Genomic DNA, 26638 nt, shown 5'->3' on the forward strand with positions numbered 1-26638 from the left:
CCTTCAGAGCCTCACCAGTGTAAGCCGCCAGATCTTCTCCCATCCTCTGTAGTTCAGCCTGAGTACGAAAGGAGTTCAGTTTCCATGTGTTGCCAGCGAGGATGCACTACATGAGGCTTGCTGTAGGAGAGGCCATGTACCAGCAGGGACAGACTCGCACATTCAGCTCTCCTTTTCCAAAGACTGCTAGCCAGGTGGATTAGCCATCATCTTAACATGTATTTCTTCTTCAAGTGACTGTTCAAAAACATCGACTTTTCTCTGATAAAATGTATTTAACTTTTCAAATCTAAGTCTGCTGTGTTTTTACCGTGTTGTCTTTTAAATTTCTGAAAGTTGACTAACTTGGGAAGAAAGTACTAGCTTCACATGAAACTAATTCGCAATGGTCAAATTTAGTTCATTCAATTCCTTTTCTTGGGATTCAGCACCAATGTGATTTTCCCCAATCTACCTGCATATTGAAATCCCCCAAGACTATTGTTAAGACTGTTCTTTTTACATACCATTTCTATCTCACATTGTAATTTGTACTCCACATCCTATCTACAGTTCAGAAGTCTGGTCCTATGTCACCGTTAAGAATAAGATTTCTTTTTTGAAACCAACAGAGCCACCCCACTCCCTATGCCTACCTGCCTATCTTGTCCATACAATGTGTATACATTGATGTTCAGCTCTCAACTATGATCCTCTTTCAGCCATGCTCACAAACTCAATACTGCAAATTTCTAGCTGTGCTACAAGATCTACCTTATGCTATATACTGTGTGCATTCAAAAATAACATCTTCAGGTCTGTTTTAGATTAGATTAGATTATGAGGACACTCAATCCTCGTTTATTGTCATTTAGAAATGCATGCATTAAGAAATGATACAACATTCCTCCAGTATGGTATCACAAAAACACAGGACAGACCAAGACTAAAACTGACAACTTACTAAAACTGTAACATAGTTACAACAGCGCAAAACAATACCGTAATTTGATAAAGAGCAGACCATGGGCACAGTAAAATAAGTCTCAAAGTCCCAACAGCCCATCATCTCACGCAGACGGTAGAAAGGAGAAACTCTCCCTGCCATGAACCACCAGCGCCACAAACTTGCCGATGCAGCACCCTGGAAGCACCCAACCACAGCAGACTTATTGTTTAGGGAACGTAACTGTTTTGAGTTTGGTGGACCTGGCATGGATGCAACATAGCCTCCTTCCCAATGGGAGTAGGACAGTCCACGAGCAGGTGCAGGATCCTTTATAACGTTACTGGCCTTTTTCCAGCACCTTTATGTAAATATGTATTAACTTGCGCTAGTGATGCATTGGACAGTTTTGATTACCCGTTGTAGAGCCTTCCTGTCCACTGCAGTGCTGTTTCTGTACCAAGTAGAAATGCAGCTTGTCAAGATGTTCTCTATTACGTAGTTGTAGAATGACACGAGTATGGATGTGCATGATCCAGCTCTCTTCCTTCTGTGACCATAGAGGCATTGATAAGTTTACCTGACTGTGTAGGATGTGTTCTGGAAACATGAGAGGTTGTGTATGATGTGCACTCCCAGAAGTTTGAAAATGCTTGCATTTCCCACTGCGGTGCCATTGATGTAAAGATGAGTGATGCGAGTTCTTCTGAAGTCGATAACCATCTCCTTTGTCTTGCTGATATTAAGGAAGAGGTTATCTGCCAGGCACCTGGCCTCGAGCTCCTGCAGTATGAACTAGTAACTGACTGTACACTGGGTGATACGTTTACCTAAGGTTAAAAAAAGCAAAGCTTGTGGTAGCTATCCACATTTATGACTAAGTCGGATTAGTTTTTACTTATAGAAGCAACACATTCAAATGAAGACGTGATCTTCTATGAAGGTTAGCACAATTATTTCACTTCAAAGTTTTTACTACTGCTTATTAAAGCCTAACTTGAGATTTTCAAATATACTGCAAATTTACAACAAAACAAAAATCAGGTAACAAATTGCTATTCTCTTAACAACTGTTAAGTAAAGTCTCATGTCAAAAATTTAACTCTTTTTTTGTCCCATTTCAAAGTAATGAGAATAGCAGTACACCACCTCAACAGCAATAAATGAAAATGAACAAGGGAAATACAATGTCGGAAAAAAACAATGGATGATGGATACTTAGAAGAGCCATGAACTTCATGAAGCCATGAAGCCATAGACTTCAAATTTCCAAGCACCCTCAGAATGTTTTTCTAATGTGCAAGATTATATCAGTAAGCAAATTAAAATACAGTTGCAATATCAATTTCATGATTTGTTTTCGTTTTATCTGAGAATAGCTTAACATGTTTATTGCCTGGTCAGCATGGACAGGATAGACCGATTGGCCCACTGCTGTGCCATTTTGACTAACTTTTCAAACTCGTACATATACACTGCACTTTAAAGAATAGGAAAATGCAGGAAGGTTTTAATGTTATTTGCCAGCATTGTATTTTAAGAAATATCAGTGTTTGTTATCCCCTAGTCAGAAAAAAAATCATTAGTATCTCAATCTGCCTTTAAGTTAATTTCCAACATGCTGTTCCTACAGCCCTTCAAAATAATTTTCTTACTAATTTTCCACTTTAATGTCTGTTACATTCCTTTGAATGCGATTTACAAAATCTAGGAGTTCCAGGTTGTGTTCTATCTAAACGCTGATCATTTTCTAGGTTTCCGAGTGGCCCAACCATCTTCTTATATTGTCATTTTATTCTTATATTTACTCTTTGTCCATTTTATTCTACGTCAACCACTTTGCTTACATGCATTTTGGCCTCAATTTAACTTATGTTTCTTCACATTCTCCATGTCCTTTGCCATCTGAAAAACTTTATCAATATATGATACTATACCTAGCCTATATATTCCCTCTTCAAAGAACACTGGGTGTTTCACTGGGTGTTTCACTTGCCAATCTTAGACTAAACTTTCCTTAAACCCACTAAAATCATCAGGCCTCATCTAATTAGAAATATGTGCAAGGTGTACTTCTCCTAATCAATATCAGCACACATTTAAGCCATTAAGTACAACCTTGGGATTAACCATGAGAAATATATGAAATTTATCTTTCTTTTACAAAACCTGTCAGCCTTGTACACAAATTGAACATGAATCAACACTTTTCTGCAGAAAGCTGGACCTTCTGACAAGAGAATGTGCTTCATTTGCAAATTTGACAAAAATATGGAAAAGACAGTTGTTGCTTGGACATGGAGTTAGAACAGCGGTCCCCAACCACCGGGCTGCAAAGCATGTGCTACTGGGCAGTGAAGAAAAGATACCAGTCAGCTCCACCTTACCTCATTCCCTGTCACGCACTGTTGAACATGAACATAGGGTTGCCAACTGTCCCATATTAGCCGGGACATCCCGTATATTGGGCTAAATTGGTTTGTCCCATACGGGATCGCCCTTGTCCCGTATTTCCCCCGCTAAGCCACAGCGTTCCTATGAAACCTTTCGTGCCGAAATGGCATAAAGCGAAGCAAATACCATTAATTTACATGGGAAAAATTTTTGAGTGTTCCCAGACCCAAAAAATAACCTACCAAATAACACAAAAAACCGAAAATAACGCGAACATATAGTAAAAGCAGGAATGATATGATAAATACACAGCCTATATAAAGTAGAAATAATGTATGTACAGTGTAGTCGGGAAGATTAAGCCAAAACCGATTTGTGGGGGGGAAAATTGGCACTTACGCACATGCGCACATCAGATATGCACATGTCACGCATGCGCACACAGGTGCCCGCGTGAGGCTTCATGGTCATGGTAGTCTTTCCTGGGGTAAACACAACTGTCCCGGGATTTGACTGCTACTTTTGTCCCTTACTTGGGAGTGAGAAAGTTGGCAACCCTAACTGTAAGAGACATGTTGAGGTGATTTTCATCCTACTTGAACAACCCCCCCCCCCCACCCAGTCCGCCGGTCCACAAGAATATTGTCAATATTAAACCAGTCCCGAGTTAGAAGATCGTTCTGGAGGGTGTAAGTTATTAATAATAAAGTAGAAATGATGACTGCCACTGCCTGGAGCAGATTTTAACCCACAATAACTTAAATCTGGTGAAAATTCAGCAATTGCAAAAAGGGGGATTTTAAAGTCAAGTTTCAACAAAGCTAAAGAATGGAAACTTTTTTTTAGAAAGGGAAAGAGAAATTAATTATTTCTGAACTAGATAAGAAATGAAGGTCATGGCATGAGTAAAGGATAAACTACTGCAAGATTACAGGACTGTTTGTGCTAAAATACTGAATCCCGTATAATGTTCAAGAACACTACTGAGTATTCCTTCTGCCTGATTGTTTTTATAATACAACCAAATTTCTAATAAAACATGCAAATCTGATGAAGAAAATTCAAAATTTGTTGAGGGGAACTTCCAATTGCTTACTTCCCCAAAATGAAAATTCCACTGTCAAAGACACTGCTATACCTTCATTTCAAGAATAATGAGAATTCATGGTAAATAACCATTGTATTGTGATGATGTTCATTTCATGAATAGGTGTTTCACATATGTGGCATATTGCTGTCAATAATCTTTGGTAGATCCAATGATTGATTGATTATTTTTATATATAATTATTTATTTTCAAGTGTGTTGGTTTAGTACTGTTCTATACATCAGAATAGCAGTATTACACACGAACGGCAAATGCACAATACTGCCCGGAGGCTGCGTTCAGAAGGTTTGAATAAAAGTTAACCCATCAAAATTCTTCACCAAAGCCAGGGGAAGAGGAGTGGAAATCTGAATTTTCAGTTATCTCTGTTCTCATTAACAAGAACTAGTTTATTTTTGAACCTGCATTTTTAAAACTTGTGACCCACAGGCAAAGTATTGCATGAATCACTCTAGTCTAGATACTGGGAACAAAGCAAAAAAGAACTTCTAATGTAAAAGCCTTTTATAAAAATAACATTTGACAATTGAGAATTGTCCCATTTGTCATTAAAAGATATATCAAGACAGACATCAGGAATTTACAAAGTTAAAGGTCAACTCTGGTCAGCACCTACAGGAAACCTTTGGTGGAGGTTATTGCTAAAGGAGGTTCTACCAGTTAAATACAAATGTTCACTTTTGCCCCCCAGCCTGGACTGTGTCCCTCTAGTGGTTACTTGGGCTAATTTATGTGAATTGCCAATGCATATAGTACTGGTATGCATGGGAATCTCATTTAAATATTATTTCAAATGTTTTGTAGGTTTATAAAAGATAGAATAATTAAACAATGTGTTCAATTAAGACATGCAAAGTACAATTGTTTGTGTTATTAATTTAGCTAGATTGCGTTAGTCTATTACTGTAACTTAACGAAGATCAGAACACATTTTATGAGTAATTAATGCAGAACACCAGGTAATTGCAAAGCACTCACAAACACTTTCTTGCAATTGTAAATCTGTGCCGACCACAATACCAATTTAAACTACACCCGTCTGCACATGGTCCGCATCCCACAATTTCCTGCCTGTTCACATGTCCATCTAAATGTCTCTTAATTATTGCTGTTGTTGTTTCCACCAATTAATTTCAGAAATCATGAGAAATATATGGTTAGTCTTAAGGAGGCAAGTTACTTGACTGAAATCCATACAGGATTCAGTGCATTCCAGGCTCTTACCACTTCCTTAACAAAACTTTCCTCACACAGCTCCTTTAAACTCCTCTCCCCCCGCACCCCCAAACCTTGAAGTTGCACCCTCCTCGAGTTGAACTGCCAACATCCTCTTATACATCAATTCTCTTAAGGGTTCTGTCATTTACTGTATACTTCCACCTTATAATTTAACCTTGCAATGAGCAATTCCTCACGAGTAGATTAAACTCCATCTGTGACTGCTCTTTGACAAGACAATTCTATCTTTTATAAACCTACTAAACATTTGAAATAATATTTAAATGAGATTCCCATGCATACCAATACTATATGCATTGGCAATTCACGTAAATTAGCCCAAGTAACCACTAGAGGGAATCAAAACATCCCTTTTTACAAACTGAACAGCAGACCAATAAACCATTCTGAATGTATACCATAAAACAATCCCAAGTTATTCAAGTTTTTGATCAAAAGTTGCCAGCGAATATTCAAGCAGATCAACCAAAAAGGAAAGCAAAATAAAAAGGACATTAGGCGATTCAAGAACTTTAGCTTAGGAGCTGAATATTGATACAGCAATTAAATTTATGAATTTAATGAATAACCAGAACAGTGGCTCATAATATCCATTAGTTGTAGATTTTGGAAAGTTAGATAGACAGGCAGAACTGAGGTCAGAGATTCTAAAAAGATAAGAATGTTTAAACTGGGAGACTGGTTTAGAGGAAGCCAAAGCAGGTCAACAGAGAGCAGTAATGGGGGCTGGGGGAGGGGGTGGAGAAAGCGTTTAAAAAAAACAGGTGGCATGGTAGTGTAGAGGTTAGCACAGTACGGATGACCCAGGTTCGATTCCCGGAGTATGAATGTTCTCCCCATGACTGCGTGAGTTTCCTCCAATAGTCTAAAGACATACTAGTTAGTAAGTTAATTGGTCATCGTAAATTGTCCTCTAATATGGCTAGTGTTAAAATCAGAGGCATGGCTCAGCATGGTTCGAAGGGCCGATTCCATGCCATATCTTAATAAACCTATAAAATGTGTGGAGAAGTATCTAGGAAGTTCTCAGGAGCCTGTGAATAATTCAGCAGTAATAAAGCCATCAAGTGAAGGCTTTGTAGTTTCACCACTAGGTGAGCTCATGCAAAGCAGACTTAGCTGATGCTCAAGAAGTGTACGCAGATGGTCTTAGTGACAGAATAGAACACCAAAGTCCTGGCATCAAATATAACAAGAAGATAATCTTCAACTAGAGATCAGTTTGATGTAGGAATTGATTTTTATTTGGCCAACAGCTGTAAATCATTGGGGGGGGGGGGGGGGAGAAGAGGAGGATGAAAATGAAACTGGCTGAGTAGAATAAGCCCTGTAGTTCATATATTTCGGGATGAGAAAATTGTGTTATTACTATTTTGCCTCTATAGTGTATTGATAATTACTTTGTGTTTCCATAGGTTTGGATGCCAATTCCCCAGCCAGTACTCATGAACTCGCCAATCCCAGTGATGTAAGTTGCTTCCATTGTGAAAGGCAATAGTCTGAAATTCCTTGATGCTGATGTCTTCATGCTGATGTTAGGACTGTTGCTTTCACTCATCCTGTCTCAAAGCATGTTAATTCTAAACCTCATTTGACATGCTCAATCAAAACTTTATCAAAATGCTGTTCAGAAGCTGTCTTCTGATTTAACGGGATGGTCTACAAGGTTGTTGCTGGTGGATTTGCCCTCAGTCCACCAGGTCATGCATAAACCTTGCTAACAGTACTTCATTTGCCAAGGGACCAAATCTGTGAAATGGTTCAGAATCATAATAATAATAAATACTTTATTGTCGCCAAACAATTGGTACTAGAACGTACAATCAGAAGGAATACTCTTTACAGATACACCTTGTACCCGGAAGCCTAGCAGTTAATGCAACACTGCTGAAGTTCAGGGTATTCCAGAGATCAATTCCAGCCCACTTGTGATGAGTTCGTACCTTCCCCCATGACTGTGTCGGTTTCCACCGGATGATTTGCTTTCCTGCTACGGTCCAAAGGCATACTAGTTAGTAGGTAAATTGGTCATTGTAAATTGTACGTGTGTGTCTGTTATGAAGACATTTTAAGAAGTTGTACTGCAGGATTTACCAATGAAGGAATACCAAGAAATTTCCTCCAAAGGTACACTTACTGTCTACCTGCTTATCATCTCAAAGACAATTCTGTTGTACATTTGGTGTACAAAAAATATGGTGTTTGCATCTGTTGTTGCTTGGAAGATAAACTTGGGGCTGCATTCATGATGAAAGAAATTCAAGATAGCCTGCAATTTTACTAACTTTCTTTTTAAATTAATTTTCAGTACTTTGACAATTAACCTGCCATATAAAAAATTTATTTCTTTATATGCGGAGGCACTGGCAGGATGAAAATGGGCAATTTGAATCTTAAAAGTTGTCAAGAAACAATATTTTAAAATCCTTGTAATGAGAGAGACAACCAAAAGTATGGAATTTTCACAGGTTCCATTTTACGCAAATGAATAGATTCTATCAGCCCTGATTGAACTAGATGAGAATTTTAAAAAGGGAAGCATAAAAACCCAATAGATCACAAGTAATTCTTGACGCAGTGTTCCCATAAATGCTAAACACTTCTGATTGCCCTAAACTTGACATTCATGGTTTTTTCCAGTAAACCAAGTTCAATCCATGAAGCACAAAGTAACTTACCATGATACCTCCCTAAACCTCCATAGCATTGCGAAGTAAACTAGAACTTGTATTTATAAAAAACCATGAATATTTTAGCAGTAATACCACAGCAAAATCCAGAATAACTCATTGGCTATGAAGACAAGGACGACAAATGTGATGAATATTACCAACGGAACAGAGAAATCTTAATAACTCATCAGGGGTGATTCATAAGTTTGTGGCCTAAGGTAGAAGGAGATGGAGTTATTAACTTCAAACTTTCTGCATTATCACTCAAAGCATTAAACTGCACATGCATGTAACAAGAGCCGTATAACTCATCTCCTTCTGCTTTAGGCCACGAACTTATCAATCACCTCTGCTGTGGACACTTTCTGGAGGTCCAAGATCCGTATGCTCCACGACCGCTGGACTGTGTGTGTAAATGTAGGAGGGGACTATGTTGAAAAATAAATGTGCTAGGTTTTCTAAAATTGACTCCTTCTACCTTAGGCCACGAACTTACCAATCACCCCTCGTATACAGATAAATCAGTTTATCCATTCCTAATTTGCAAACTAAAGATAGATCAAAAATATACTGATCTAATTATTTAACATTTTCCAAACTATTAATTTTCATCCACAAGCTAATTTTTTCCCCACTAACTGTAATGAAAGCTCCACATATTCAGCAGTGCCTTAAAAGATGAAACATCAACAAAGCTAAGCAATTGTCCCAAAAACAAAGTTTAATCATGTCCAATGGTTCTTCCTTAACATCTGTCTCCTTTTATCTAGTGTTAATTTGCACACTTTATCAACAGTCACCATCACAAGTTTATTCTGTAAATCATGTTGTGAGGACAAAGCCTAACAGGTTATGGTACTGGGCAAGATATAGCATATAGAAAATAATATAAAGGCCAGGCTACTCACTTGGATAGAAATAAAGGAGTAACAATGTTGTTAATGATCTACTGAATGGCATTTTAGAGAGAGATTCAGACATTTCGTACCTGAAGTAAAGTTAGCATTCAGGTACAAGTAATTAAGGAAAATAGTATACTAGATTTTATTGCAAGGCAGATGGAATATAGCATGTAGAACTATCTCACTACAATTGTTCAGGGTATGTAGAAAGTTACTGAATTAGCAGCCAGAATCCCAAACCATGGAGCTAATGCACTGTTGCAAATATATACTGATAGCCCTTGCCTGTCATCTTTTCTGCTCTCACTAACATCTGTCATCCTTTTCTGGTCTTGCTACAACCAAATCCAGACCACCAATGTGGTTGATTCTTATGTACCTCTTCAACAATTAAAGGATGCACAACAAATGCTGTCATCGGCTAGGACATGTTGAAGGTCAGTTTATTCCCACTGAGCCCTTCACAGATTTAGGAAACTATGCTTCCTCCAGCATTCAACAAAACAGTGGATATTTTAGTTCAGTGCTATTTTCCTGTACTAATGCCATATCCTCCAATTCCCTTAATACCTGAAACAAAAAAAAAAATCACATCTCAAATATAATCAATGACTCAGCCTCCATGAGAATTTTGGGTTAAAAAATCCATAGTCTTATCTACCTAATTTCGTAACTGGAGTTATGATCTTTGATTATAGACACCCCCAATGGGCAACAAAAACATTATCCTTGTATTTTCCAAGCCCAATCCCAAAAATGTTGTATTTTTAATTAAATACATCACATATTCCATTCAAATATCCCATGAACAAATAATAAACTTCATCTTGGGAGCACATTCTGCCCCATGGGTAGATACCACAGACACGAATTGAACATACCATGGAATTTGCACCTGAAGCTCCCAAACTGTTTAACTAATCAGATTATAGAAACAAGTAAACTGCAAATTAAAGGTACATTCTTTTGAGAGGTAAACAGATGCCAGAATTTCAAACTTCAAGGGCAGGATATTATAAATTGATGGTAGCTAGGTTGTTGCAGTTTATAAGCAACATTGAATATATGCTGCACAAGTTCAAGTTCTAAAATATTGAAAAGAGGCAGAAACTCAGGCCTGTAATTTTCAGCTTTATTTGCACAGATCATGATGACACTTGCACAAAATTACTGAACAATGCCTTGGTTTTAAATTCAAAACCTTATGAGTACACCCATTGTTCTTTGGCAACACACATTAAATGCTGGAGGCCAAGCAGCATCTCTGAAAAACTGGCCTCAGGCCTCCCATCCCATGATCCTCTCCCTTCTCCAGCTCTGTATCCCTTTTGCCAATCAACTTTCCAGCTCTTAGCTTCATCCCTCCCCCTCCTGTCTTCTCCTATCATTTCGGATCTCCCCCTCCCACTTTCAAATCTCTTACTATCTCTTCTTTCAGTTAGTCCTGACAAAGGGTCTCGGCCCAAAACGTTGACTGTACTTCTTCCCATAGACGCTGCCTGGCCTGCTGCGTTCCACCAGCATTTTGTGTGTGTTGGTTGAAGAATGACAATTGGATTTCAACTTAGATAAATGATAGGTGATGCACTTATGGACAGACAAATCAAGATATGGCTTAAGCAGTAAATGGCAGGGCACCAATGAGTGTTGTGGAACAGAGGGACCTAGAAAAAGTGCTTAATTTGCTGAAAATAACCGTGCAAGAGGACAAGGTGGTGAAGAAGGCGCTTAGCATGCTGCCTTAATCAGTCAGGACATTGAGTTTGGGAGGAGAGATATAATGTTGCAGTTAATCAAGTACTTAGTGAGGCTGCACTTGTGGTATTTTGCAGTCTAAGTCGTCTTATTATAGGAAAGACATTGTCAACCTGGACTAGAGAGTTTGAATTAGAGTGACAATGGCCACACTGGATCTTTATTCCTCAGAGTGTAGGAGAATGAGGGGTGACTTCATAGAAGTTTTTAAAATCATGAGGGGGTATGGATAAGGTGGACAGTCATGGTCTTTTTCGCCATGGTTGGAGAGTCCAAAACCAGAGGGCACACATGTAAGGTAAGAGGGGAGAGATTTAAGAGATCCGAGAGGTAACATCTTTACACAAAGGGTACAGCGCTCCTGGAATGAAATGCCAGAGGAAAAGGTTGGATGCAAATGCAATCTTTGAGAAGCTTTTGGATAGGTTGCATGGAGGGGAAATTTAGATGGTTATGGGCTGAACACAATCAGGAATAATAGAAACGATGCTTTGGTCAGCATGGACCAGTTGGACCAAGATGTCTGTTTCCATGCTGTATTACTTTACGATTCTTATTTCAAGATGTTGTTCCTCCCTGTGTTCAGTATCATCCCACCAATTGCTACTAGCCTCCCTCCTTTCATCATTTTAACAGTTACTAGCATCTAGCAATAGCAGTCGTCTCTTCACCATGAACATCTGATTCCATTCAAAATTCAGATTTATCACATGTATATTGAAGCACACAGTGAAAGGCTATATTTGCCGTAACAACCAACACACTGAAAGATGTGCTGGTGCAGCCTGCAAGTGTCGTCACACAAATTTGAACGCCAACATAGCATGCTCATAAGGTTTGGCAGAACACAGAATACAGCAAGTTGCAAAGCAAGCCTCATTTCTTCCTCTCATCCACATACACAGTCCTCCAACTGCAGGACAAGCCATCCTTGGCTTCCAGTGGATGAGCTCACAGACACTGAGTCTTCAACTTCCCCAGTGGCCTTGCAGACATTCACAGACGCTGGAGTCCAGCCATCAGGCCTGGACTTCTGAATGACCTTCAAGCTTCGATCTTCTGTACCAACCCTGGACTCTTCAATCAACAAACACTATGCCCTGAACTCTACTTGCATCAATTCATATACATGGGCTCACAGGCCCTCGTTCCTCCTGCCCACACAGAACTCTGATTCTGGAACCTGCTGATGACGTGCTGACCCGGGGGGGGGGGGGGGGGGGGGGGGAGAACGGAGAGTGGGGAGAGGTTAAGGACAGCACTAATTGATGCTGGCCTGACATCCGACCAGGGATGTCCTATGTTGACATCAGTGGAGCAGAAGCTTAAACTCCAGCCTGACCTCTAACTTACCCAAATTCCTGATCCTAAAGCCTATTCTGACCCCTAAACCACTCCCGCCATTCCCAAAACTATCTGTACAAAGCTAAAGAATCACAATTAAAAAACAATTAAGTCTGAGCCGTGACCTCGGAGACCTTTCCTTCAGTCTCCATCAAGAGCTGCGGTCATTTCTTTCACAATATTCATACAGCCATATAAGCCTATTACACCCAGACTCAATGGACTGAAATGTTGTTGGCATAAAAATTCTATTTGCCAGATCTTTGTCTACATTTGCATATAACGCTCAGTTGTAAAAATTCTACAATGTTGAGGCATCTTCAGAATCCTAGTGGCACACCACTTTTACATTTCATGTTTGCTACACTGTTAACTAAGCAATCTCCTACCTAACACCAATATGTTACTTCCTACACCATGACCAGCTAATTTCTATTCAACAACATTTCAAGATTTGGAAAGTTTTTTAAAAAAACTTACTTTTAAAAAGATTTTTTTAAATTGGAGAAAGTGGACCACTGCACAGGGGAAGGAATCAATCTTTCTCCCAACAGTTTTTCCAGTGATTGCACTGATATGGTGGAAAACAGTACGATTATTTACAAGATAAGGCTGAGAGGGCAGACAATACTGGATGCTAATGCATCAAGCCTAGAATACAGAAGGGTAAAGGAAAGAAACCATGATCCTGGGAGATGTAAAGGGAAAAGAGATAAAGGGAAATAGATGTCAATGATCAGGTCTGAAGCAGAACACACACATAATAAAAAACAAAGTTTAAACAAAAAGAAATTTGAGTATAACTTTGTTAATAAAGGGGACTAGTTGAATAGTGGTCTTAAACTGCAATTTCAGAATGAGTCAAAAAAATAAAGTATTTCTTTGTTGATTGCAATGAGAATCAAGTTGAATAGCCTCAATCCAGTTTTTCCTAAGGGCCATCAAAATTAGTGACTTATCTCAAAACACTGTAGTTCGGCTGTGAGAAAGTCATTATAATGATACAAAAGCTCACTTCCTAAAGTCATTAACATCCTGATCTTTTCCCCTCAGCTATATTATTGGCAGATATACTTCCTGCAGGTAGTTAAGCATGGAAGGCAAAATTAAACAGAAAGGTACGCTAATCGAGCTAGTTATGAAATCATTAACAGTATAATCAAAATACAAGAAATTGCAGTTTCAAGTTTACTTGTGGAAAATAATAATAAAACAATATCTTCATGCAATTCTTTAGTTGTGTCACAGGCCCCTTTGCAGTGACAATAAGCACAACTCCCAGGCGTTCATAAATATTGCTGTGACAATTACTCAAGAAACTTAATAAGCAATAGTAGCCTGTGTTTCTTCCCTGCAACAGTGGTGTCTAGCATCTGTTAGCCCATGTATTCTAATGGCCAGAATCAACAAACCTTATATCCTAATATTCAATGCAGCCAAGTATTTTCATTGTCTATATGCCAACTGACATTATGTTAGGTGCACCTTTCATTCACCTAAACTTTGCTAAAGCAATGCTTCAGGACTAAACCTCTTATTGTGTGAAAAGCCTTCTTACTCATCCAAGCCTACTACTCCGACACAAATGTTCTCCAAACTTTGCTCGCATGTGCTCATCAACGTTCTTTAGTTACATTATCAGTGTATAAAAATCTTATATTTACTCTGTTAAACAAGCTCTGGAATTCCTTCTCTTTAAACCCTACCTCTTCAATGAACTGTTTCGTCTCAATAAATTGTGGCTCAATGTCAATTTTCTCAGGTACTGTGTGAAGTCTTTTTGTGACTGGTAGCCTCTTACCAGCCTCTTTCCCTTTTGCTGGCAATGATTTGGACCTCAACATCAGGGCACTATAAAAAGTCTGCACACAATGCAAAAACTGGCAATGCAAAAAAAAATGGTAGGGAAAGCTTTTGCCTGCTAGAAATAATCAATTGATAAGGCAGAATTTAATCTCAAGTGCAATTACAGCAGAGCATTAGGGAATGTGCAAAAAGACAAGGAATAAATAATAAATAGCAAGAAATTGAGAGGTAGGTAGTATACTTAAATATTCTTAGAAGGTGGGACTGGTTGTAGCAGTTTAAAATGCTTTCCTTGTTAAACAAAACAGAGTATAAGAACAGGAAGGCTACTGCAAAAATGCTCAAAATCACCAGCCAGATCACAGTTTGAATACTGCATACAATTCTCGTCACATTACACTTTCCCTGGGTTACGAATGGCTAACATACAGAGATCCCTACATACAAACAGGCTACTATAATATTATTAAATTCAGTAGCCCCACATACATACTGTATATATCTACAAACAGAAGGAATAACTTTCTTTCCACTTATCAGGCTTAATGTGTTCTTGATGTCATTCATTGCAATACTTATGGGGAGGTTACCATATATTAATATGCATTTTCAAAATCAGCTTCTGTAAAAACAGAATCTATTCATTACCCAGTAAGGTCTGTATAGGAAAGTATCATGACTTTGAAGAGGGTGAAGGGGAGATTTACAAATATGCTTTGCTAGGACTGTAAACCTGTAGCCACGAGGAAGAGTTGGTTTTTATAGAAGTAAGACTGAGAAGAAACAATCACAATACTTAAACGTATAAGGGGCTAAGTAATTTGTTTAAGAATTGGAGGGAAGAATAAAATAGTTTCACCAATAAAGTGGTGCCTACAAGGTTTACTTAAGCAGAAACATATGCTTTACCCAGACACTGCAATGACTTAGCATCACATTTTCCATGAGTATGGAAGTTAAGCTAAATGTTTAGTTAAGAACATCAGGTAACAAAACTCAAATTGCTAAGCTGGCAAAATACTAATAGCCTCTCCACTTTATAAAATCATCCTTCCATAATAAAGCTCACAATAAAGCATCAACACAAGAACTGTGCTATCAGCTTTCATCGCCATTCCAACGATTTCATTAAGTTACTGCTGGAGTGGAACAACTAGAGTTGGATACAATAAAGATATTATTTTGTACATGAAAGCAAATCCAATACCTCACGCTAAGGTGTGCCCTGCTCACAGTAATCTTGCTATATGATGCACCAGACATCTTCACAAGTTTCCACTGAGACTGAAAAAAATGTATTTTTCTTAATGAACTTAATTGCTTATATCATCCCTACTGCAAGCTTCCTTTGCCCTGCCAACTTCATGACCAACCCATTCTACTTTCAGAAAAAGTTATTTTAAACTATTTGTTAATTTTTAAACTTACAAAAATACTTTATCTGATGGGTAGCATTGGGATGGTTGAGGCAGGTGAAAAAAGTTACTGAATTATGTGATACCAGAGAGCAGAATCAACAATTGAAATACTATTGCTGAAGTCCCACTGACAGCAGCACTTTCCTTGACTGAGCTCAGGGCAGAACAAACAATGGCATTCGAAAAGACCTTCAAAACAACTCATTCTTAATTCTTATACAGTTTCTTCTACCAATACCTCAAAGGCAGTATATATTATTAAAGACCCTCACCACCCAGGACATGCCCTTTTCTCCTTAATACCAATAGGGGAGGTGGTGCAGGAGTCTGGAGACCCACACTCAACTTTTTAGGAACATTTTCTTCCCCTCCACCATTAGATTACCAAACACTCAGTGAACACCAAGTTATTCAGCCTGTGCACTAGTTACTTTAGTAACTTACAGTAATTTTTATGTCTTGCACTGTTGCTGAAAATCAAATTTCATGACAAGTGATAACCATCTTGATTTGGATACAGCTAAAGTGGAATTTGTAAGGATGAACTGGAGTACTTGAATGCAAGCATAAGTCACATGTTAAGTTCTATATTTGAATGGCCTATTAATATTTTGCAAATATTCTAAATAAAAGCAAGCACACACTCATGTGCAATCACATTAAAATGATTGAAAAAAGGCAAAAAATACTTCACTGTTAGCATATATGAAGATACTTTGTATTTGATCTCATTATTCTTCTGAAAAATTATTCAAAATGATACATTTTTCCAGTGCGTGCATTTTACATAGAAAACCTACAGCACAATACAGGCCCTTTGGTCCACAAAACTGTACAGAACACGTCCTTACCTTAGAACTACCTAGGTTTACCCACAGCCCTCTATTTTTCTAAGCTCCAAGTACTTAAAAGATCCTATCGATTCCACCTCCACCACCACCGCCAGCAGCCCATTCTCCTGACATCTCCTCTGTACCTACTTCCAAGCACCTTAGAACTATGCCCTCTCGTGCTAGCCACTTCAGCCCTGGGAAAAGCCTCTGACTATCCACATGATCTGTCTCTCTATCTTGTACACCTTTATCAGGTCACCTCTCATCCCCCATCGCTCCAAGGAGAAAAGGCCGAGTTCACTCAACCTATTCTCATAAGGCATGCTCGCCAATCCAAGCAACATCCTTGTAAATCTCCTCTGCACCCTTTCAATGGTTTCCACTTCCGCCCTTTAGTGAGGCGACCAGAATTGAGCACAGTACTCCAAGTGGGGTCTAACCAGGGTCCTATATAGCTGCAACATTACCTCTCGGCTCTTAAACTCAATCCAACAATTGATGAAGGTCAAGGTATGCCTTCTTAACCAGAGTTGACCTGTGTAACACTTCGAGTGGCCTATGGACTCGAATCCCAAGATCCCTCTGATCCTCCACACTGCCATGAGTCTTACCATTAATGCTATATTCTGTCATCATATTTGACCTACCAAAATGAACCACTTCACACTTATCTGGGCTGAACTCCATCTGCCACTTCTCAGCCTAGTTATGCACCCTATTCATGTCCCGCTGTAACCTCTGACAGCCCTCCACTATCCACAGCACCCTCAACCTTTGTGTCATCAGCAAATTTACCAATCCATCCCATCCCTCCACTTTCTCATCCAGGTCACTTATAAAAATCAAATTTCAAATTTGATTTCCAGCCTTTGCAAAAATCTTCTTTTTGAAATAACACTATTTTACAAGTCACTCACATGCGAGCCTGCATTTTGAATGAGTTTTGGCCCTAGAAAATGGTCTGTATTGTTAATACTAGCAATGTGAAGATGCATCATTTGTACATGTGTCAAGAATGGCAAAATGAAGTGTGATTATTTATTTTTTTACAAAAATTCTGAGGGAGTGAATTTCATTTTACATCTGTTTTCTTGGGTGATAATTTGTGAATTTCATAGAGGAAAATTTCTGTTATCCAAACCTGCTATAACGGTGGTTGGGTGTCACCTGTACTGTATTGCTGAATCCTTTCCTGATCTTTCGTAATCTACATATTATAGATGTGGTTAGAACAACTGCATCTGCAAGATGGACAGAAATGCCAAAAGGGTACACAGAAACCTCAATTAGGTTTTGTAACATTGCGGCTATTGTATGATACCCGACAAAAGATACAATCCCACAGCAGTTAGGGATTGACAATATCACTCACAATCCATAGGACTACATTAAAAAGTGGCAATAAAAGTTACCATAAAGCTCTTGAAGAACTTTAATAAAGTCAATAACAAACACACAAACACACTACATTTTTGAGGATGTAGTAGCATTACGATTAACCTATTAAGGCTGTGTTTAATCAAAGCAAGCTTAAATGTGGGAATTTAAATTCTAGCGATTAAATGAATATGAAATGAAATGCCATTATCCAGTAATGGTGACCTTAAGACCATCAACAAAAATCTCAAAATCACACTTAAATAACTTATGCCTGACAGGAAAATAAGTCTGCTGTCCCGTACACGGTTCAAGTTCCAGAATAACTGCCTGCCATAAAGGCCTAGCAAGCCGCTCATTTTAGACAGTATTATGGATAGCTGAAAAATGCTTGCCCGGCCTGTGATATCAAAAGACAGCAATATTAAAAAAACATGGAAAAGTCCCACAATGAGACATGATTAAAAGGCACTGCATGACAAATGCAGGCGGGTCACTCTGATTGGGTACGGAAATCCCCCCCCCCCCCGCCATTGCAGGCACCCCACAGGCGGGAGCGGCGAGAGGCCTCACCACGTGCATTCGTACAGACTCCAGCAGACAATCAGGCAACCCCAGTTAGATCCCCACCCACATCACACAAACAAGCTCAGCCGAACAAGCAGCCGTCCACACACCAGGTTAACTTCTCAACCACCCACTACACATCAGGCGCATGTTAGCAAACGCCTGGCAACCCGAACACTGGAGATCCTCCGCCTAGTACGGGACGTATTCCAGCAAACACCGCCGTCTTCATGACACCACCCCCTGCCCCCAAAACATCAGACACGGAACAAGCAGTTGCCCCTTACCCTCCCTAACATCAAGTACGGACCAAATGCTGCTCAACCTTAAACACAGACCAAACATCACCGCACCCCGACCCCAACATCAAACACGAATGATCCTGATCAGAGTACTCTTACGAGCACATAGGCGCGACCAGAACAGCTGGCAGGACGTTACTGGGGCCTAGTAGTTAGACAAACCACCTGTAGGATCATTAAACATAAACATAAGAAGCAGCTTGTTCTCCCCCCCACCCCCCACTCCCGACCAGCTCTAAACTCACCAGTTCCGGGAGTCCAGGGCAGAGTAGATCAGCCTCTGTTCAGAGAGGCAGGCCCCGAAGGGAAAACGGATGGAAGGGGGCGAAGATGGTTGCAAGAAACTGGCGGCCTGCCCAGTAGCCGAATGAAGGGGGAGGGGGAAATATAGGAGTAGATCGGTAGGAACAATAGTCCGCGTCCCTTCGACAACGAGAGAGGGGGTAAGGTAAAATCGAGGGAGGCCTAAGGAAAGGTAAAAGGGGGGGAGGGTAAAGGAGGGGGGAAAGGGGTTTGAGGGGTGAATAGGAAAGGTTTTGACGGGGAGAGCCGCCGCCGCCACCTGCCTACAGTCCACAATCCACGTACACTGAACACCCGACGCAGAAACCGCCGCACGGGACTCGCCACTCGGCAGCGCGAGACCAACTGCCGCAGCGCCTCCCCACCACTCAGCCAATCACAGCGGCCGGGGCTGCACTGCCGCGCTTATCGTCAGCGTCGCACTCCGCCCAATGGCAGGCGGGCGGGCAGCTCAGTGGCTCCACCTCGGCCAATCAAAGGCCGGAATGTGCGCAGTCTCCTCACCGGGAATACAGTATCCGTTACGCGGCTTTGCTTCGGACGAACGTAGCTCCCAGTCACTGAGTGTTGTTTCACTGTTAGCGAGGTAAATGTTTGAATTGCTGCCCACCATGAATGTTCAGAACCCTTTGCTCTCATTGGAACAGACATATATTGGGCCAAGCAGTCCAAGACTTATCCAATCACAAGCTAGTTCTTGAGGTATTGATGTAATGGGGCTCATAAGAGTACGAAAGATGAAACCGCAGGAGTTATTGACATTTTCCTTCGATCCGAGAACCTAAAACCTCCTTCCAGTAAACATGCCTAAACTTCTTTAAGTCAGGCATAACCTGTAACGTCGACTGTTTATTCCCTTCCATAGATGCTGTCTGACTTGCTGAGCTCCTCCAAAATTTAGTATGTTCAAATTTACCTTGTCCATTTCCGACACCTCCCTCCTCTTTCTAGATCTTTCCGTCTCTATCTCTGGAGATAGCTTATCTACTGATGTCTACTATAAGCCTACGGACTCTCACAGCTATCTGGACTATTCCTCTTCTCACCCTGTCTCTTGCAAAAATGCCATCTCCTTCTCGCAATTCCTCCGTCTCCGCCGCATCTGCTCTCAGGATGAGGCTTTTCATTCTAGGACGAGGGAGGTGTCTTCCTTTTTTAAAGAAAGGGGCTTCCCTTCCTCCACTATCAACTCTGCTCTTAAACGCATCTCCCCCATTTCACGTACATCTGCTCTCACTCCATCCTCCCGCCAACCCACCAGGAATAGGGTTCCCCTTGTCCTCACCTACCACCCCACCAGCCTCCGGGTCCAACATATAATTCTCCGTAACTTCCGCCACCTCCAACGGGATCCCACCACTAAGCACATCTTTCCCTCCCCCCCCCCCGCTTTCCGCAGGGATCGCTCCCTACGCGACCCCCTTGTCCATTCGTCCCCCCCCCCCCATCCCTCCCCACTGATCTCCCTCCTGGCACTTATCCTTGTAAGGGGAACAAGTGCTACACATGCCCTTACACTTCCTCCCTTACCACCATTCAGGGCCCCAGACAGTCCTTCCAGGTGAGGCGACATTTCACCTGTGAGTCGGATGGGGTGATATACTGCGTCCGGTGCTCCCGATGTGGCCTTCTATATATTGGCGAGACCCGACGCAGACTGGGAGACCGTTTCGCTGAACACCTACGCTCTGTCCGCCAGAGAAAGCAGGATCTCCCAGTGGCCACACATTTTAATTCCACGTCCCATTCCCATTCTGATATGTCTATCCACGGCCTCCTCTACTGTAAAGATAAAGCCACACTCAGGCTGGAGGAACAACACCTTATATTCCATCTGGGTAGCCTCCAACCTGATGGCATGAACATTGACTTCTCAAACTTCCGCTAATGCCCCACCTCCCCCTCGTACCCTATCCGTTATTTATTTACATACACACATTCTTTCTCTCTCTCTCTCTTTTTCTCCCTCTGTCCCTCTCACTATACCCCTTGCCCATCCTCTGGGTTTTCTCCCTTCCCCCTTTTCTTTCTCCTTGGGTCTCCTGTCCCATGATCCTCTCATATCCCTTTTGCCAATCACTGTCCAGCTCTTGGCTCCATCCCTCCCCTCCTGTCTTCTCCTATCATTTTGGATCTCCCCCTCCCTCTCCCACTTTCAAATCTCTTACTAGCTCTTCCTTCAGTTAGTCCTGACGAAGGATCTCGGCCCGAAACGTGGACTGTTCCTCTTCCTAGAGATGCTGCCTGGCCTGCTGCATTCACCAGCAACGTTGATGTGTGTTGTTAAAATTTTGTGTGTGTTGTCTTCCAGGTAAAGTGGTGATTGTATTTTTCCAGTCAAGATGTAGATCTTCTCTATACTGGGGAAAATGTATATATTGGTGAACAATACACACAAAATGCTGGAAGAACTCAGCAGGCCAGGAAGCATCTGTGGAAAAGTGTACAGTCGACGTTTTCATAGATGCTGCCTGGTCTGCTGAGTTCCTCCAGCATTTTGTGTGTATTGCTTGGATTTCCAGCATCTGCTGATTTTCTCTTGTTTATACAGTATATTGGTGAATACTACATCCAGTCAATCTACAAGGCTGATCTGGATCTATACCTGCACCTAATTGTACTTGTGCATTAAATTCGAGTTGACCTGTAGTTCCCAGCTCCTTTTCACTGTTTCGTGCCCACTCTGGCCACTGTCTTTGGCCTCTTGGATTGTTTCAATAAAATCCAACATAGGTTGAGGAAGAACATTGTGTTTTCCAAGTAGGAGTACTGGAGCTTCAGGACCTAATATTGAAAATAACTAATTCAGACCTATTGCCACTTGGTTTCAATTTGTAGACCCTTCATCAGAATTGGGAAACCCCTATTTATCACTCCTTCACTGTTCTGATATGTGGTGTTTGACATGAAATGTTAATTCCGTAGATGCTGCCTGATCTGTTGAATTTTTGCAGCATTTTCTGTTTTACCCAGGGGTCAGTTGGGTGAATGTTCATCGTCCTCCCTCTATGACAAGTGCATCTTTTCTTAAGGAAGGAGTTGAAACCTGCATACAGTATTCCAGATGTGGTCTCACCATGGCCTTGTATAAATGTACCACAACATCCTTGCTTACTTAAAACCCCTTACAATGAAAGGCAACATATCATTTGCCTTCTTAACTGCTTATTGCACCTGAGGCTTTGCTTTCAGAACCTGATGTATAAGCTCATCCACATTAATGTTTCCTAAGTGGATAACTTCATATTTATATATGTTGTACTGTATCGGCCATGTAATTCTCCACTCACTCAATTTTTTAAATTCTTTGCATCCTCTGCACAATGCACAATCCCAGCCAGCTACCTATACTCAGATACACCACATTCACTGATTCTTCCATAAATAATTCACCAATTACAGCATCAAAACACTTCGGTAGATTTGTCAAACATAATTTCTTTTTTGTAAACCTACAGTGACTGTGTTTAATCCCACTGATATTTTCTAAGTGCTCTTCTTTGTAATAGTTTCCCTACTTCTGCTATTAAGTTAAGTCAATTTGCAGGTTCCTGTTAAACTTCTGTAATTTTTAAATAGTTGAGCTGCATTTGCTACTTACAATTCCATAGTTCATAGAATTTCAGAAGAAAACAACCAATACGTTCATCATTTCCGTAAGAATCTCTTTTAGTACTTTGGATGCAGTGGATCATGCCTCTGGGGTTCATTCAATTTGATTTCAGCCTCATTAATTTCTTCAGCACTTTTTTTTAACTTAACACTAATTTCAACTCCTCCTGCTCATAAGTCTCTTGCTTCGCTACCATTTTTTCGGAATTTATTTGCATTTTCTTTGGCAGATCCAAAATATTTGTTCGATTTCTTTGTTCCGCATTATAAATTCCCCACTTGCTGGCTGTGAAGACCTGCACAAGCCTTCAGTAATCCTCTTCTTTTATACATTAGAAGCATTCACGTTTGTTATCTTTTCAGAAATTACACATGATTGCATTCTAACACATTGATATTTCTTCCTAATAGATGCAGAATAAGTGTGTTTTAAAAACAAGTTGAATATGAATATCACAAACTAGGAACAGGATTGGGCCATTCAGCTTTGTTATTCAAAGAGATCATGGTTAATCTGATGGTAACCGCAACTCCACATTCTTCCCTACCCCTTGTTACTTTACTTATTGAGAATTTATCTAAATCTGCCTTAAAGTATTCAGAGACTTTCCCTTCACTGTCCTTCGTGAAGCAAGTTCCAAATACTCACCAATCTTTGAGGATTTTTTTTCTTTGTCATATATCTGAATTAAATAACTGGCTTTTTAAAAAGAACAGTGATTCCTGGTTTGGATGGTGGGGTGGAGATACATCTCTACCAATTGAGGTGCAAGGAGCTCCTTCCCTCTGCTAGCCTGCAGATCACCCTGGGGTTAGGTGTAGCACCTGTTTAGCCCCATGATTAGGGTCACATGAAGTCATGAGAGCAGGTGGTAGATGGTCGTATGAGCAGGTGGAGATATCACAGGTTCTGGTTATGCAACCACTAACACAGGCATGTGATCTCTGAAGAACATTGGCAATGGTTGGAATCACCTGTCTTGTGAAGACACTGCCCGGAAGAAAACAATGGCAAACCACTTCGATCTCACAGGATTCTGTATATTTCAATCAAGTCCACTCACAATGTTCTAACTTCCATCTGATAGAATCCTAGTGGTCCAAACTTCCCTTACATGAAATGTTGCAAACTTCATGTACACATATTTAGAGTTTGTCAGTTGATGATATTGTATTTCACATTAAAGAGACGGGTTGTGGGAGGGACTTCTTTCACCTGCTCCCCAGATCTGATAATATATTTTGGAGAATAACAGGGTTGTTCTGGGGAACATTTATTCTTCTCAATCAACATCACTAAATAGATTTAGCTGATCAATAATATTTACTCTTACTGTGTGCAGTAAGGTGTATTAAGTTGTGTAAGAAATTACAAACTGAAGAGCAGAATTCTAGTAATGTACAATTTTTGCACATTACAACAGTGATCATGTCTTAAATCCACCCTATTGCTGTGAAAAGGATTGCCTTGGCATTCTGAAAGATGGTATATAAACATATTTATTCTTAAAATACAAAAAGGTACAGACTTCTTTTAAGCAAAAATGTAGTCTTTAAACCCAGCATAATTCTGATTAGATGCTGAACCAAGGACTCAAAATGAGAGCCATTAAAAACAGTTTTTGCTTTGAATTCTCATCAATCTTGTGCCAGAACTATCAATTGCTTTTCATATTTATACACCAACTTTTGTATATCTGTTGCAATCATAAGCTATATTCTGATATGTCCTTTTCCAATCTAAAAGACAACTTTGACACAATTGCAGTCCATATAAGTCTTATTAGTCAGTCTCTTGCTGGAATATATGTAATATTTCAGTAATATTTGAGTAATATTGTAAATATATTGTTTGATTAAGCTTTCTTTATTTACATTATTCATTATGGATTGATGGAAGAAGTGTGTGAATGGCATACATCACTACGCCACTACATCATATATGACAGCCTTACTAAAAAAAAAAGAAAAACTAATTAGACAAGTATCCCAACTACTGTATTTTTCTTTCTATTAGTTTCTAGAGTTATGAAACATAACAGTGTTAACAAGGAAATTTAAAAATGAACTCGGGACGAAGACATACCTGTTGAACCGCAGCACGTCTTCCTTCATAAGGGGGAAAAAGATGTTCGAGTTTTAAAAAGAGGTAGGAAAAGGGTAAAATTTACAAGCAACGTGTATGGCCATGGGTTCATAAACAGTGAATACCCCTGGGTGATGATAATAATTTTTTTAAAAAGCACAAATGGCTGGTTACGTTGAAAATATACAGTAGACACATTTGATTGCACAACAGATAATTGGATGATATTTATTGAATGAATTGAGCAATATTTTGAAGCAAATGAAATAGCCAAATTATAAATGATTGCCAGTTTTGCTGAGTGCGATAGGTGGAAAAACATGCAGTTCGGTCAGAAGTTTAACTCCTCCATCCAAACCCACTGAAATGAGCTTGGCTGATATCATGAACATAATACAGGAATAGTTAGAACCAAAACCATTGTTGATCACAGAATGCTTTACGTTTCATAAGTAGAATCAAACGGAAGGGGGTCCATTTTGGTTCACACAGCTGACTTGAAGAGATTGTCCGAACGTTATCAGTTCAGTGATGGGCTTAATGATGCACTGAGAGGTCATTTAGTTCGTGGAATCTTAGAAGAAAGCATTCAGAAATGGCTCCTAACTGAAGCAGAATTCACATTTAAAACAGCAGTTGAAATCACTGTATCAATGGAAACAGTAGCCAGAGACTTATTTGAGTTGCGCTCAAGAATGAAAGTGAGAATGAACAAAACTGCAAGATCTAAACAGAAACCTGTCTGGCCAAACAAACTGTTACCATTGTGGCAAGAGTTCACTTTCACCAGACCAATGCAGGCTTAAAGGTAAAACTTAGAAAAAATTCAACAAAGTAGGACACAGACAAAGAGCATGTCAGGCTGTCAAGAATAAATGGACTGCATAGGAAAGACAATAAGACAAAAAGTATAGTTACCATTTCAGAAGGAGCAGTAATTTGCAAGCTGTTGGTGAAAAGTCTGATAATGATGAGAGTGACAAGGGACTGAGTAGCCTGAGATTTACAATGAAAAAACTAACAAGAGACAAGCAATATGACGTACATCGGAAGTGAATGACAAATTAATTAACATGGAATTGGACACATTACCACATCATTCAGAGAAGCTTTCCTGTGATGCCTCAGCTTAATTTATAGATACAGTCTTGTCACATTTTATGAGTGATGGAAGTGAACACCCCATAGTTTTTGTATCACATTCCCTTGTAGCCACAGAGGAAATTTATGCACAGGTTGACAGAGAGGCCTTGAGTCCAATTTGGAGTGTAAAATGTTTCAACCAGTACTTGTATGGGAGAGAGTTTACCCTCATTACTGATCATCAACCACTGGTGTCTATTTTCAATCTATGGAAGGGTGTTCCACTAACAGCAGTAGCAGGAATGCAGAGATAGGCTCTGTTTCTTGGAGGACTTAATTACAAGATTGAATTCAAGAGGACAACTAATCATGAAAATGCTGAAGGATTACCCTGTTTACCCTTGGAAAAGGAAATACCTAAAAGAATTTACAAAAGAGGATGTTCTTCTTGACCTATTCTCACTAATGCAGATCAGAAATCTTCCTATTGATCCAAAGGGAAACTAGAAAAACCCATGTGCTGTCTCAGGTCCGCGTGGCCACCCAAAATGGCTAGAATGTACAGCAGGAACTCCAGTTCCCCCCGTTTTACCAGTGCTGGGATAAACCTACCCTTGACAAGGTTTGCCTTGTGTGCTGATTGAGAGTTGTTTTACCATCCAGACTCAGAGGTGAAGTGTTGGAGGAGCTAAATGTTGGTCATCTAGGCGTGGTCAAAATGAAATCATTGGCTTGAAGTTTTGTCAGGGTGCCAGGGATAAATCAGCAGATCGATCAGCTTGCCATGCACTGTTTGGAATGCCAATGTCTAGAAGATGCCAGTTGCCCTGGCTGAGGATTCATTTTGATTTTGCCAGACCATTCATGGGCACAAATTTCTTGGTAGTAGTGGACGCAGCTGCAAACTGGCC

General features: G+C 40.1%; 1 protein-coding gene across 14 annotated transcripts in view; it reads right to left on the reverse strand.

Annotated features, from left to right (window-relative positions):
• The window catches only part of LOC140199375 (poly(rC)-binding protein 3), a 95936-nt gene extending 76637 nt beyond the window's left edge, over positions 1-19299 (reverse strand). For 4 of the 14 annotated variants that reach the window (XM_072261356.1, XM_072261355.1, XM_072261360.1 and 1 more), the window contains exon 1: positions 18889-19293. The gene's annotated coding sequence lies outside the window, so the exon portion shown is untranslated. Of the gene's footprint in view, positions 1-18888 lie in introns of all 14 variants that reach the window. The other 10 variants (XM_072261352.1, XM_072261354.1, XM_072261353.1 and 7 more) reach the window with 5 other exon arrangements.
• Positions 19300-26638: the final 7339 nt, after the last annotated feature.

This window comes from Mobula birostris, chromosome 6 (genome assembly GCF_030028105.1).
Source record: "Mobula birostris isolate sMobBir1 chromosome 6, sMobBir1.hap1, whole genome shotgun sequence".
Lineage (NCBI taxonomy): Eukaryota > Metazoa > Chordata > Chondrichthyes > Myliobatiformes > Myliobatidae > Mobula > Mobula birostris.